This window comes from Phycodurus eques, chromosome 2, assembly GCF_024500275.1.
Source record: "Phycodurus eques isolate BA_2022a chromosome 2, UOR_Pequ_1.1, whole genome shotgun sequence".
Lineage (NCBI taxonomy): Eukaryota > Metazoa > Chordata > Actinopteri > Syngnathiformes > Syngnathidae > Phycodurus > Phycodurus eques.
In genome coordinates this window covers 162501-175853 of record NC_084526.1, presented here as the reverse complement: position 1 = coordinate 175853, position 13353 = coordinate 162501, and positions in this window count along the sequence as shown.

Sequence of the window (13353 nt, the reverse complement as noted above, 5' to 3'; positions counted from 1 at the left end):
AAGAAGCTGTTGGAATGTCTTCTAGTTCTAGTTTGCATTGATCGGTAGCGCCTAGATGAGGGAAGGAGCTGGAAGAGCCGGTGACCGGGATGTGGAGGGTCCGAGATGATTTTACACGCTTTTGTTTCCACTTTCACCTTCAATTTGTTTGTTAATGTCATTTCGGGCAATTTCTGAAGAAATGGTTTGATTCTCCACAGAGATAGCACTTTCTGCCATTGGTACGTTGTTCATATGTATGTCCAATTTCTCTACATTTTCCACAAATGATTTCTTGACACACCTCTGCCAGGTGCGCATGTTTGCCACACTTATGGCAACGCTTGGTTTGACCCTGGTAATGAATGTAGCCTCGGTTTTCTCCCAAGACTATCATTGATGGGAGATGTTTCAGGCCCTGGAATGGGGACCCGCCAGGCGCAGTTCCAAATGCCATCTTCATCTCTCACCTTCATAGGTTGGCCTTTAACTGCAATATCTACCCAGACAAAAACAAATATCATCTGCATTCACTGTCTCATTAAACATTCTGACAATTACTGTTTTAGCTGCATTATCAGTCAGTTTTTCAAAATGAAATGCAGAAAACTTCACATCATCATAACGAGACCAAAATTCACAAAGGTTTACAGCAGAAATGAAACTTACATCAATAGACAATTTAAAGCTTCAGCCTTAAACTTTAAAGTTTGTTGAATGAACTTTTGGGAAAAATACCAGCAGAAGTCCATAAAAAATGATCTCATTCGCCAGCCTACAAGCCAAAGTTACGGTGGTACATATCGACATGATAATCACATATGGGTCATATTTGGAGAACTATAAAGGGTTTAGAATGAATGTCAACTGTGTTGTTTTTCAACGTTTGTATCGAAAGAATGTTGCCTGATGCTCATGTTTTTTGGTCACGTGCTCCATGTCAATCCAATAGATTAATTTATGTTATTTAGCCATGTAGGGCCGGCATGGAGGTCCGGGGTTCAATCCCCGGCCCCGCCTGTGTGGCGTTTGCATGCTCACCCCGTGCCTGCATGGATTTTCTCCGGGCACTCCGGTTTCCTCCCACATCCCCAAAAACATGCATGGTAGGTTAATTGACAACTCTAAATTGCCCGTAGGTGTGAATGTGAGTGCGAATGGTTGTTTGTTTTTATGTGCCCTGCAATTGGCTGGCAACCAGTTCAGGGTGTACCCCGCCTCCTGCCCGATGATAGCTGGGATAGACTCCAGCACGCCCGCGACCCAAGTGAGGAGAAGCGGCTCAGAAAATGGATGGATGGATGGATATTTAGCCGTGTATTAAGTCTTAAACAACCAAAGAAAAGAATGAGTTATTTGTAAAAACAATCGGTTGTTGGTATAATGTTGTGGCCACAAGCTTTATTATTTATTTGTTTATTTGTTTATTTATTTTTGTAATAATAAATAATGTTGTCAGATGTTTGTGTTCCTTTGTCACGTGGTCCACGTCGATCCAATAGATTAACGCATATCCTTTAGCCGTGTATTAAGTTAAACAACCAAAGAAATAATGAGTTATTTGTAATAACAATCGGTTGCTGGTATAATGTTGTGGCCACAAGCTGAATAGCTGTTTGCTCAACATTTTGACGAAAATAAATCAATAGCCCTGCTTCAGTCAACGACTTCCTGTTTCCAGCTTTGCTAACTGACAGGAGGACTCTCGCAACATATTCGCTGAGGAGGCAAATTACACCCCTTCTACTAATTTGGTTACCCAACGTTCCAATTTGTCATGTGATAAGTCTTAATAATAGACTAGAAACGTCAAAAGACATGAATATTGGCCATTAAACATTTCAACGTATATCCAAAAACAGTAAGCATGCTCTGCCCAAGAATTATTGCAAAAAACGACAGAGTGAAAGCAAAACCAACCTCTCGTGAAATACTTGACGACTGAAAACATAAAACAAAAGAAAAAATACATATTTGTAAACAAATGTAGTTTGGTTATAATACTTAAGTATAATAATCTTAAGGAAATGTATGGTCACGAATTGGGCCCGTGTTTCTCAATTAGCTTTACCTGTTAATGTGAAGTGACATCATATCCAATTTAGCGTCCTTAGAATCTTCTGACTGGTCACTCGAAGGAGGTTGACAACTTACAGGAGTCTGTGTCTTCTGTATTCATATTTTGTTTCAGTCGTTGATGGCGAAAATGCAATTTTATCATTTAATTTGTTCAGCGAACCTAACTTGACCACTTGTTTTCCAAAGTGATGTTCAGGTCACCTGGGATATCTCAGTGTTCTTACGTAAAGACTAAATAAGTGTTGCGTTTGGAAAATGACTTCATCATAAAACGCTAAAAAATCTATACTTTTGGTGATTATTGTTTATTAATTCATATTAAAATGTGCAAGTGCACATAATGTCAGAGTGCACTGAAGACTTTATCAATCATTCAGAAAGAGAAGTTACAAATTGTGAGGAAATTAGAACGTCTCACATTCACTTACGAAAACGAGAAAGGAGCTAGGAGATAGTGGAGTCTAACTCTGGCAAGCGGATTCAACATTTAAAAGCTAAATTTTACTCATACGGAATCAAGATTATAGATATCAATAACGTCTGTGTGATTAGCTGTAATTGCATTTTGAAATCCCAATTTGTATGCGGGTGTCAAAAATCAGAACCATCCTTGAGTTTTACTCGTATTATTAAACAATATTTGAATATAATGTTGGGACAATATCATTCATTTAAACTCGAACGACCACTCTACAACGATGTTTTTCGTACTACATCCCACTAGGTGTAGGTAGCGCCCTATTTACTTTTCCTTATTTCACATGAAAACATAATCAATGAAGAAAAAACTGTATGGGAAATGAATGGAGGGATGATGTAGCTCTAATTTCCATCCATCCATTTTCTGAGCCGCTTCTCCTCACGAGGGTCGCGGGCGTGCTGGAGCCTATCCCAGCTGTCATCGGGCAGGAGACGGGGTACACCCTGAACTGGTTGCCAGCCAATCGCAGGGCACATAGAAACAAACAACCATTCACACTCATTGTCACGTACGTGGTTAGGGCGAGGGCGAGTAACGCAAGGCAAGAACATGGTGGACCCAATTGCAGGGAAGCAAGGAGGCAAGGCAGGAGTGCGGGAGTCTCAAAGTAATAATATTTAATCTTCAAAAAGGGAAAACTGAACAAAGTCCCACAACAGATACCAAACCAAAGTAACAAAGAAACACTTGAATATCTAAAACTGTAAACAAACTATGACCTGTGAGTAAGACGTGGAATAGATAGGGAAAATGACACCTGTCAATGACATACCGCAATGATAAAGACAACTGACGACTATGACATGGCAAAGACGTGACAACGACAATGAACCGACAAGAACTGAAAGAAACCAGGGAACTAAATACAAACAGATAGACGAGACAACGAGGAACACCTGGACAAGACATGAGTGGCTGGAGAGAGCTGATTGGTCGACACAAAGTAGACGAGAACAGGTGGACACAACAACTTAATGAGCACACGACAAACATGGAACACAGGAAAACATGGAACAAAACTAAACACAATCCAACCCATGACACTCACAGTCACAGTCATGCCTACGGGCAATTTAGAGTCTCCAATTAATGCATCTTTTTGGGATGTGGGAGGAAACCGGAGTGCCCGGAGAAAACCCACGCAGGTACGGGGAGAACATGCAAACTCCACACAGGTGGGGCCGGGGATGGAACCCGGGTCCTCAGAACTGTGAGGATGACGCTCTAACCAGTCGGCCACCGTCCCGCCGTATCTCTAATTTAATGTAGCTAATTTACCACATTGGGGTGCTATTGGTTCATCGCTCTGATTCAAACAGTTTGAAAAAGAGTACTGTTGATGTGATCCATATGAAACAATAATGAGATTACAAATGCAATTGGCTTCTTATTTCTTATTGAACAAAGTTTTATCAAAATCCCTGAATAATGTTCTTCATTGAAATTATTTCCGTTGGGTGTCTGATATGTTCGACTCCTATGTGGCAAGTCCTTTTAACATGACAAATTACGTATGACAGCTATCTGTAATTCAGTTTTACCTACTCAAAACGAACATTTGAGAGATCCGCAACCACATTCTTCCTATCCACAATTGTCATTTCAAATTTCTTCAATGTAATGTCGCCTTAAGGAAAAAAGATGTCACTTTTACCATTCGTGCGTAAGGTTTGTCAGATATCTACAATTACTGTAGATATCGCTAACTGGAGTATTAGATTTTCCACTTTTCCATTGCAGATATCCATAATTCACCAGTATATATTGACGGCTTAATAGTAGATAAATGTAATAACAAACTCCATACACATCAATTGCAAAAGTGATATAATTTGTCCTTGGCAAAATGATATTGCAGATATCTGTGTTCTACTTTATGTGTGTATGTATGTATGTATGTCCACACTAAAAAAAGCCGGGTCAAACTTGTAACTCAACTGTTGATTTGGTGTAGTTGGGTCAGAGGTTTGGTCAATTTGAACCAACATTGGATGAAAAAAAACTAGAGAACATTATTAATCCATCTGTTGTAAAAGAGATTTCCTGCCCACAACACAAAAAAATGCATCGATTTCACAACCACCATTTCACCATTGGTATTAGCTGATGGTTCTGAGATTGGTCAACAACATTGGGTTACAGGTACACCACCATTGGTTTGAGAAACCCGCCTTCTTCAAGTCGCCATTTTTGTTTGATTGCACTTATTTCATTCAGCTGCGACTTGGAGCCACCTGCTGACTGCTTCCTATATGGTGAAGTGGAACAGTAAGTACAAGAGTCTAGTTACTCATGCCTACATTAATATGAGACATTTATTATTTGTGGAAAAGTTCAACGTGAATGGCTGGCAACCAATTCGGGGTGTACCCTGCCTCTTGCCCAAAGTCATTTGGGGTAGGCTTAAGTACACCCACGACCCAAGTGAGGAAATGCTGTACAAAACATGGATGGATGGTTGTTTTAGGCCACTTTGTGTTTCACATTTGACCAATCCCACGGCAAGAGCACATTTGACCCAACAACAGGGTCACATTTGACCCAACTGCAGAGTTGTGTTCAACCCAACGGCAAGGTCGCGCTCGACCCAACAGCGGGGTCGTGTTCAACCAATTTTGGGGTAGACAACCCCAACCCAAAATGCAGGATCAAACCCCTTAACCCAGACCTGCTGGTCTAAAATAACCACTCGTTGGGTGGGTCCAACTTCAGGAACGCATTAGGTTACCCAAATAACCCCTTTGGGGTTGTTTTTGACCCAATCATGTTTGTTTGTTCCGAATAGTCAAACTTACTGTCCATTTTAAATGTTGCATCTGTTTGCCATTTGTGTATATTCGCCATTACATATATCTAAAATGCAGTCGCAGATATCCGCAATGTGAATGATGGTTATCTGCAACAACATTGTAGATAGCTGTAAATCCAGTTTGAGATGTCTACTTCAATTCAAGAGACTCTATCGACTTGTCCATTTTCATATATCTCAAATCAAGTTTTAACCGGGCAAAATTACATTGTAGATAACTATAACTTGAACGATGACTAGTCAAAATGAACTTGGCTTGTAGATATTTCAAACAGGAATCACAGACAGCTATAATTCAGTTGCAGATATCCGGAATTCAACTGGTGAGATCTGCAACTGAATTGTATTTAATGAGAAACCCGAAACACATGAATGGCAAAAGAGACAAAATGATGCTGCCTATACCTAAACTGAATTGCACTTATCTCTATCTGTCCTATCAATGAGAGCCACGATCACGTAACAGATATTCCTTCATTCAACCATCCATTTTCTGTACCACTTATCCTCACCATATCCTCAAAATGCAATTCCAACTAATAACACAGACATTGTTGATATTTATAATGTTGATTCCATATTAGTTAAATTTAGCTTTTAAATATCATATCTGCTCGCCATAGATAGACTTCTCCACTATCTCCTTCCAAATACAGTTTCTTGTTTTCGTAAGTGGTTGTGATACTTTCTAATTCTCTCTCTCGTACAGTGCACACATTTTTTTTTGCTCGCTCTGCTTGCTTCGCTTCTGTTTACAGTTTTTCTTACTGATAAGCTTGTTTTTCTTCTAAAAAAAAAAAAATTTGAAGCAGTGATTCCTGGATATTTTTAAACCTGTGGGACTGTACTTTTTTTGTAGATAGTCAGTTTTTGCCATATTCCAATATTTTCTGATACCCTTTCACCATTACATGAGCGTGGCCTGCTAATTAGCACAAGTCTGCGATTAGCAAAAAGACCAGCAATCAAGATGCCTCCCTTTTCCACTGAGGACTATCACGGACTGCTGCAGAGGATGTCAATTCTGGAAACAAAAATCCACCGTCTTGGAGTGTATATGGATGTAAATGGACAGTCGGAGAATCAAACCACTGTACCGATGTCTCAAAATGGTGAGCAGAAGTGTGATAACAAACAGCCACTTAGCTCAACAAAGAGGACGGATGTGGACTGTGGATATGGTAATGGACCATCCAGCAGTTCTCCCTGGAATTTACTGGGAGCAAAGCCCAAACATATGGGACATCTAAAAGGGGGGACACAACACCAGCAGATTACTGAGGAATCCGGCTGGCCTGCGTTGCGAGCTGCTTCAACCCTGAGTGAGCGGCCGTGGACGGTCGCTGCAGTGAAGGACAAGAAAAAAGGACGAAAGTCAATGCAAAACATTGACATCAGACTGACCAATAGATTTGAGCCACTTTTACAAGACCCTGGCCAAGAATGTTCACCCCCCACCACAACTGAAAGGTATGAAACTAAATCATACAAGAAATAAATGGCACTCCAAAGGTTAATATTTGGTGATGGAGCTGTCAAGGATGGGAAACGTTTTTGTAGTGAGAAGAAGACCAAAGTACGGTGTTTTACCAATGACATGGTGTCTGATATCTCTAAAAATATCCTGGAGATTGATAATCAGCACCCAACTACAAACACTACATTTGCCACTGTAGACACTTGCACCGGCATGCACTGCTTCCTCCTTCACAGTCCCACCGGACGATGCCTGCGCAGTCCCGTCTCACTCACAGATCGACGCACACGCCCACACACACACTGAGCTTGCTGTCACAATCACGTGGGACAATACCCGTTGAATACCAGAAGTATTTCGACGTAAATTTCGACTTAACGGTGAAATCCAACTTACGCGGAAATTCGGGTTACGTCCCCAGCGTAGGAACGGAACTCGTTCGTAAATCGAGGACTTCCTGTATGTATAACATTTAGGGAAAGTGACGAGAACCCTATTTATCAGTTTCATAATCTGAAGGTTGCTACATTTTCTGAAATTTGGAGTCCTCGACAACAGAGGTTCATTGTTAAACTCAACCCACACAAAACACAACCAATAGTGGAATTTTATAGAATATTTAATTACATCTACAAGGGATCTAGAGGGAACACACAAAGGGGTCTAACTAAAGAAAGAAGATAACACTAATAATGGTAAAAATTTTAATGTGAGTGTTTAATGCGTTGAGTCAAAGCGAGAGAGAGCAAAATTGGGATTTTGTTTGAAGCTAGTAATTTTCCCGAAATTATTAGGAACTAATATTATACAGTCTGGCAAACACTGGTGTGTACTCACAAACGTAGATTGGCTGGTAAGTGGGGTGGCCTGTCTCAGTTGTCTCGGGAAGCACAGAGACAGGTTTGGTTGAAGAAGAAAAAAGATGTAGAAAAATAAAACAAAAGCGACGGAAGGCAAAAAATAGTTGTTCATCATGCCTCCTTAGGGGAATATGACCATCTCTCCTCCTGCCTTGGGTCCAGGATCCGCTAGCAAGTTCAGAGAGCTGAAGTTTTCTGGGAGCGTATCTGGTAGCTCAGCAGCAACAGTTCGGGAGGCTTAGCAGCAGCGATCCATGGAGGCGAGGGCGCCTCCATCCCCAAGGCTCGCGGTTACCGAGCCGTGTGCCCGAACAAAGAAAGGGAAGGGGGGAGGGGTGGCCGGAGGCCGTCCCGTAGCCGGGGAGCTGATAACAATAGAAGAGCGAACAACCAAGATGGAAGAGACCAAGAGAGCGGGAGTCAGCGGGTAAGTACCCCGGGGGCTGTCGGATAGGACTGAGGACCAGAAAAGACCACAACCATCAGTTTGAATGTAGTCAACAATTTTGACCCATAGAATGGGATTAAAAACCTGTATTAATATAAAATACCCACAACTTTGTACTCTTTACTCACAGGTCAAGCATATAGAGTGACTGTTTAAACTTTAGTCTTGGAAAATCAACTGCTTATGGTTCAAATCACATTTCATTCTGCTTGGAGTCAAATCAAGACAAAAAGTTCTCAAAATTACGCAGCTGTGCTTGTAAAGGTGACACACTGACACAAACATCAAGGCATACATTTGGAATATTTCTGCAGAGTTCGTGAAATATCAAAACAGACATTTATCCTTGGTTCACAAACAACAGAATGGGGGTTTACTGGTTGCAGTACTCTCGAACGCCAGTGGGTGGCGCCTTGCGTGCACGTTTGGTCTCCCGGAGAGAGGAGCCACCTTTTGGCTGCTGACAGTTCAAATCAGAATCAGAATCAGAATCAGAACCATCTTTATTTGCCAAGTATGTCCAAAACACACAAGGAATTTGTCTCCGGTAGTTGGAGCCGCTCTAGTACAACAGACAGTCAATTTACAGAACACTTTGGGGACATCAAGACATTGACAAAAAACAATTGTGCAAAAAGATGCAAAGTCCTCTAGCACTTAGAGCAGTTCGAACGACTAATATTGCAATAGTCCGGTGCAATGACCATTGTGCAAAGGGCGGTGAGACTTCAAGGAGTGTATGCGGTTTAAAGTGATGAGTAGTGCGATCATCTGGGACAATGTTGGTTGTGCAAATGTTACAGATACTCCTCAATCAGTGTGCAAATGGAGCAGATGCTACTCTGGCATGAGTAGCATCAAATAGTGCAGCATGGCGAGACAACTACAGTGAGTACACGAGTAGTACATAATTGGCCCCACAGAAATGTGACAACGAACTCAAGTCAAAAAATTGCCAGCTTGTTGTAATGGAATTATAGGTTAGGTGTTTAAGAAGTTGATCGCAAGAGGGAAGAAGCTGTTGGAATGTCTACTAGTTCTCGTTTGTGTTGATCGGTAGCGCCTACCTGAGGGAAGGAGCTGGAAGAGCCGGTGACCGGGGTGCAGACGGTCCGAGAGGATTTTGCACGCCCTTGTCTTAGTTCTGGCAGCGTGCAAGTCCTCAATGGTGGGTAGGGGGGTACCGACAATCCTTTCAGCAGTTTTGATTGTCCGTTGTCGGAGTTTGTCCTTTTTTGTAGCAGCACCAAACCAGACTGTGATGGAAGAACACAGGACTGATTCGATGACCGCTGTGTAGAACTGTCTCAGCAGCTCCGATGGCAGGCCGTGCTTTCTCAGAAGCCGCAGGAAGTACATCCTTTGCTGGGCCTTTTTGAGGACGGAGTTGATGTTGTTCGCCCACTTCAGGTCCTGAGAGATTGTAATTCCCAGGAACTTGAAGGTCTCGACGGTTGGCACAAGGCAGCTGGACAACGTGAGGGGCAGCTGTGGCGAAGGATGCCTCCTGAAGTCCACGATCATCTCTACCGTCTTGAGCGTGTTCAGCTCCAGGTTGTGTGGGCCGCACCACAGCTCCAGCCGCTCCGCTTCCTGTCGATATGCAGACTCGTCACCGTCCTTGATGAGGCCGATGACAGTGGTGTCATCTGCAAACTTCAGGAGCTTGACAGTCGGGTTCGCTGAGGTGCAGTCGTTCGTGTAGAGAGAGAAGAGCAGCGGATAGAGGACACCACCTTGGGGCGCACCAGTGCTGATGCTGCGTGTGGATGAGGTGGCCTCCCCCAGCCTGACCTGCTGTGTCCTGCCCGTCAGAAAGCTGTAAATCCACTGGCAGATGGCAGGTGAGACGCTGAGCTGGAGAAGCTTGGTTGAAAGGAGTTTAGGGATGATGGTGTTGAACGCTGAGCTGAAGTCCACGAACAGGATCCTCGCGTATGTCCCTGCACTGTCGAGGTGTTCTAGGATGAAGTGCAGTCCCATGTTGACTGCATCATCCGCAGACCTGTTCGCTTGGTAGGCAAACTGCAGGGGGTCCAGCAGGGGACCTGTGACACTCTTGAGGTGGTCCAGCACGAGACGTTCAAAGGACTTCATGACCACAGATGTCAAAGCGACAGGCCTGTAGTCATTCAGACCAGAGATTGCAGGTTTCTTGGGGACTGGAATGATGGTGGAGCGTTTGAAACAGGATGGAACTTCGCACATTTCCAAAGATCTGTTAAAGATCTGAGTGAAGACTGGAGCGAGCTGGTCCGCGCAGACTTTGAGGCAGGATGGGGACACATGGTCCGGTCCTGTCGCTTTGTTAATCTTCTGTTGTTTGAAGATGCGTCTCACATCCTGTTCATGGATGGTTAACGCAGAAGTCAGAGGTGTGGTTGTGGTCGCGGGTGCGGCCGGGTGGGTGTGTGGAGTGAAACTGTCCTTTTCAAATCTGCAATAGAAGGTATTCAAGTCGTTAGCTAGTGTGCTATTGTTCTCAGCTTGGGGGGATCGTCGCTTGTAATTAGTCAGCGATTGGAATGCATGCCAGACTGTTTTTGAGTCGTTCGCGCTAAACTGTTTTTCCAACTTTGCTGCATAGATCCTCTTTGCAATGTTAATCTCTTTAGTCAGCTGGTTTCTAGTTCGATTATACAGGGCCCTGTCCCCGCTCTGATATGCGTCTTCCTTAGCTTGGCGAAGCTGCTTAAGTTTAGCAGTGAACCACGGCTTGTTGTTGTTGAATGTCCGAAATGATTTTATTGGTACACAAACCTCTTCACAGAAACTGATATAGGATGTGACAGTGTCCGTATATTCATCCAGGCTGCCAGCTGAATTTTCAAAGACACTCCAGTCTGTGCAGTCTAAACAGCTTTGAAGTTCCATCTTTGCTTCATTGGTCCACTTTTTGACTGTTTTCACTGTAGGCTTCGCACATTTAAGTTCTTGCTTGTACGTCGGTATTAAGTGAATTAAGCAGTGATCAGACGAGCCCAGAGCTGCACGAGGTATAGCACGGTATGCGTTTTTTACCGTAGTGTAGCAGTGGTCTAAAGTATTATTTTCCCTGGTAGGACAGTCGATGTGCTGCTTGTATTTTTTTCGTGGTTGAGTTTAGCTTTGTTAAAGTCCCCGAGAATAATGAGGGGTGAGTCAGGGTGTTTTTTTTCAATTTCGTTGACTTGTTCGGCGAGCGTTAGCAATGCGGCGTTCGTGTTAGGTTGCGGTGTAATATAGACTCCAGCCAGTATAAACGATGCAAACTCACGTGGCGAGTAAAATGGTTTACAGTTCAAAAACAGCGACTCCAAATGCGGGCTGCAGTGTGTGCTGAGCACCGTGACGTCCGTACATAATTTTTCGTTTATATGGAAGCATATCCCGCCGCCCTTCGTTTTCCCCGATGATTCCATGTCGCGGTCCGCTCGATGAATGTTGAAGCCGGGAAGCGTGACGGCGCCATCGGGTACAGCGTCGCAAAGCCAGGTCTCCGTGAAGCACATGGCCGCGGAACGTCCGAAGTCTTTACTGGTCTTTAACAGAAGATGAAGCTCGTCCATTTTGTTGGGTAGGGAGCGTACATTCGCGAGGTGGATCGACCGGAACGCCAATCTGTGTCCTCTCATGCGGAGTTTCACCTGAATGCCGGCTCGTTTTCCTCTGTGGCGCCGCTTCCGCATCCATGCGCCGAAAACCGCGGACGCCACTCCGGTGAGTAACTCGGGGAAAAAACTGAGCGGATTTTCGAAAGTTGGTGACAGAAAGTCCGGAGTAGCCTCCTTGATGGTTAGCAGGTCTCCCCTTGTGTAAGTGAGTCGTGTAAGGTCTCCAAAGACGGACGAAAAACACAAAAACAAAGACAATACTAGAGAGCGGGTTACCGAGGCGACCACACTGGTAGGCGCCATCTTGGAAAGACAAGGACTTTTTGATGACTGTAAACAAAGATTTCGAGGGGACATGCTAATTACTTTAGGGTCCAGTAGGCGTCTTCTTGTGGTAGTCTCACAGCAGGGCCGCTTGGAAGAATGCAGTTTATCAAGGTGTGGGGGAGTCACTGTGATGCCTCAGGTTGCGGGGAGCATATCCGCTACAATCTCCTAACAAAAGTGCAATGTTTGGATGCTGAGGTTTTCATAAGTGGACCGCTCCCACTTGTACGATTTGGAAATGAATGTATCTCTAGGGGCGGCACGGTGGTCAACTGGTTAGAGCGTCTGCCTTACAGTTCTGAGGACCGGGGTTCAATCCCCGGCCCCGCCTCTTTGGAGTTTGCATGTTCTCCCCGTGCCTGCATGGGTTTTCTCCGGGTACTCCGGTTTCCCAAAAACACAAACACCTTGAATGTCCCACACCCCTCCCTGCCCCATTGGAGCAAAGCCCAACCCAAAACTCACTCTCTACTAGCCTAAATTCTCTGTTAGGTGTGACGAACAGGATGAAGACTATTGTCAGTATTGGAATCCAACGCACACCACGCCAAGGTCTTCCCCCCATCCCCCCTCGCCTGAAAACACCATCCACTAAGATGCGGATGCCCCTCCTCCACCAATGAAGAATCTTATCTGCAAATCTGACTAATATCTGCGGGGTATTTTCCAGAATAAATCAGACCCCAATGGAGATCAGGCATTTTTCATCCCTGTAATTAAAAGGGACAGAAAGTGGGTCAAAGAAATATGACACAAAATAAGTAGAACTACAAACTTAGTGAGGATAGAATGTGAATCTATCAAACCATTGTCTCCAGTTATCTCTGCAAGACTAGCTCTTTTCAGTATCAGGTCACTGGGTAATAAATCAATGTTGATTAATGACATCATTGCAATCTATCATTGCAATCTATGATCTGGACTTTTTGTTACTAAATGAAACATGGTTAACAGAAAGTAGCTGTAATACCATTTTAAATGAGGCAACACCAGCAAATTTTAACTTTATGAACAAGTGTCAAAGAGGGATTATTACTTTATTACTTCAGTGTAAAGAAATTATACTGGGTGATTTTAGCTCTTTTGAATATCTCTGTTTTTTAAAGGTGTCCCAAAGGTGATTGTTTTAATAATTTATAGGTCTCCAAGATTCAATGGAAAATTTATGGAGGATTTTTCATAACTGCTGTCAGTTATTTGTACCGACTACAACAATTTTGTCATAACGGGAGACTTTAACATTCATGTTGACAATAACGTGGAAAAAAAAATCTAAAGAACTCTCTGCCATACTAGACAG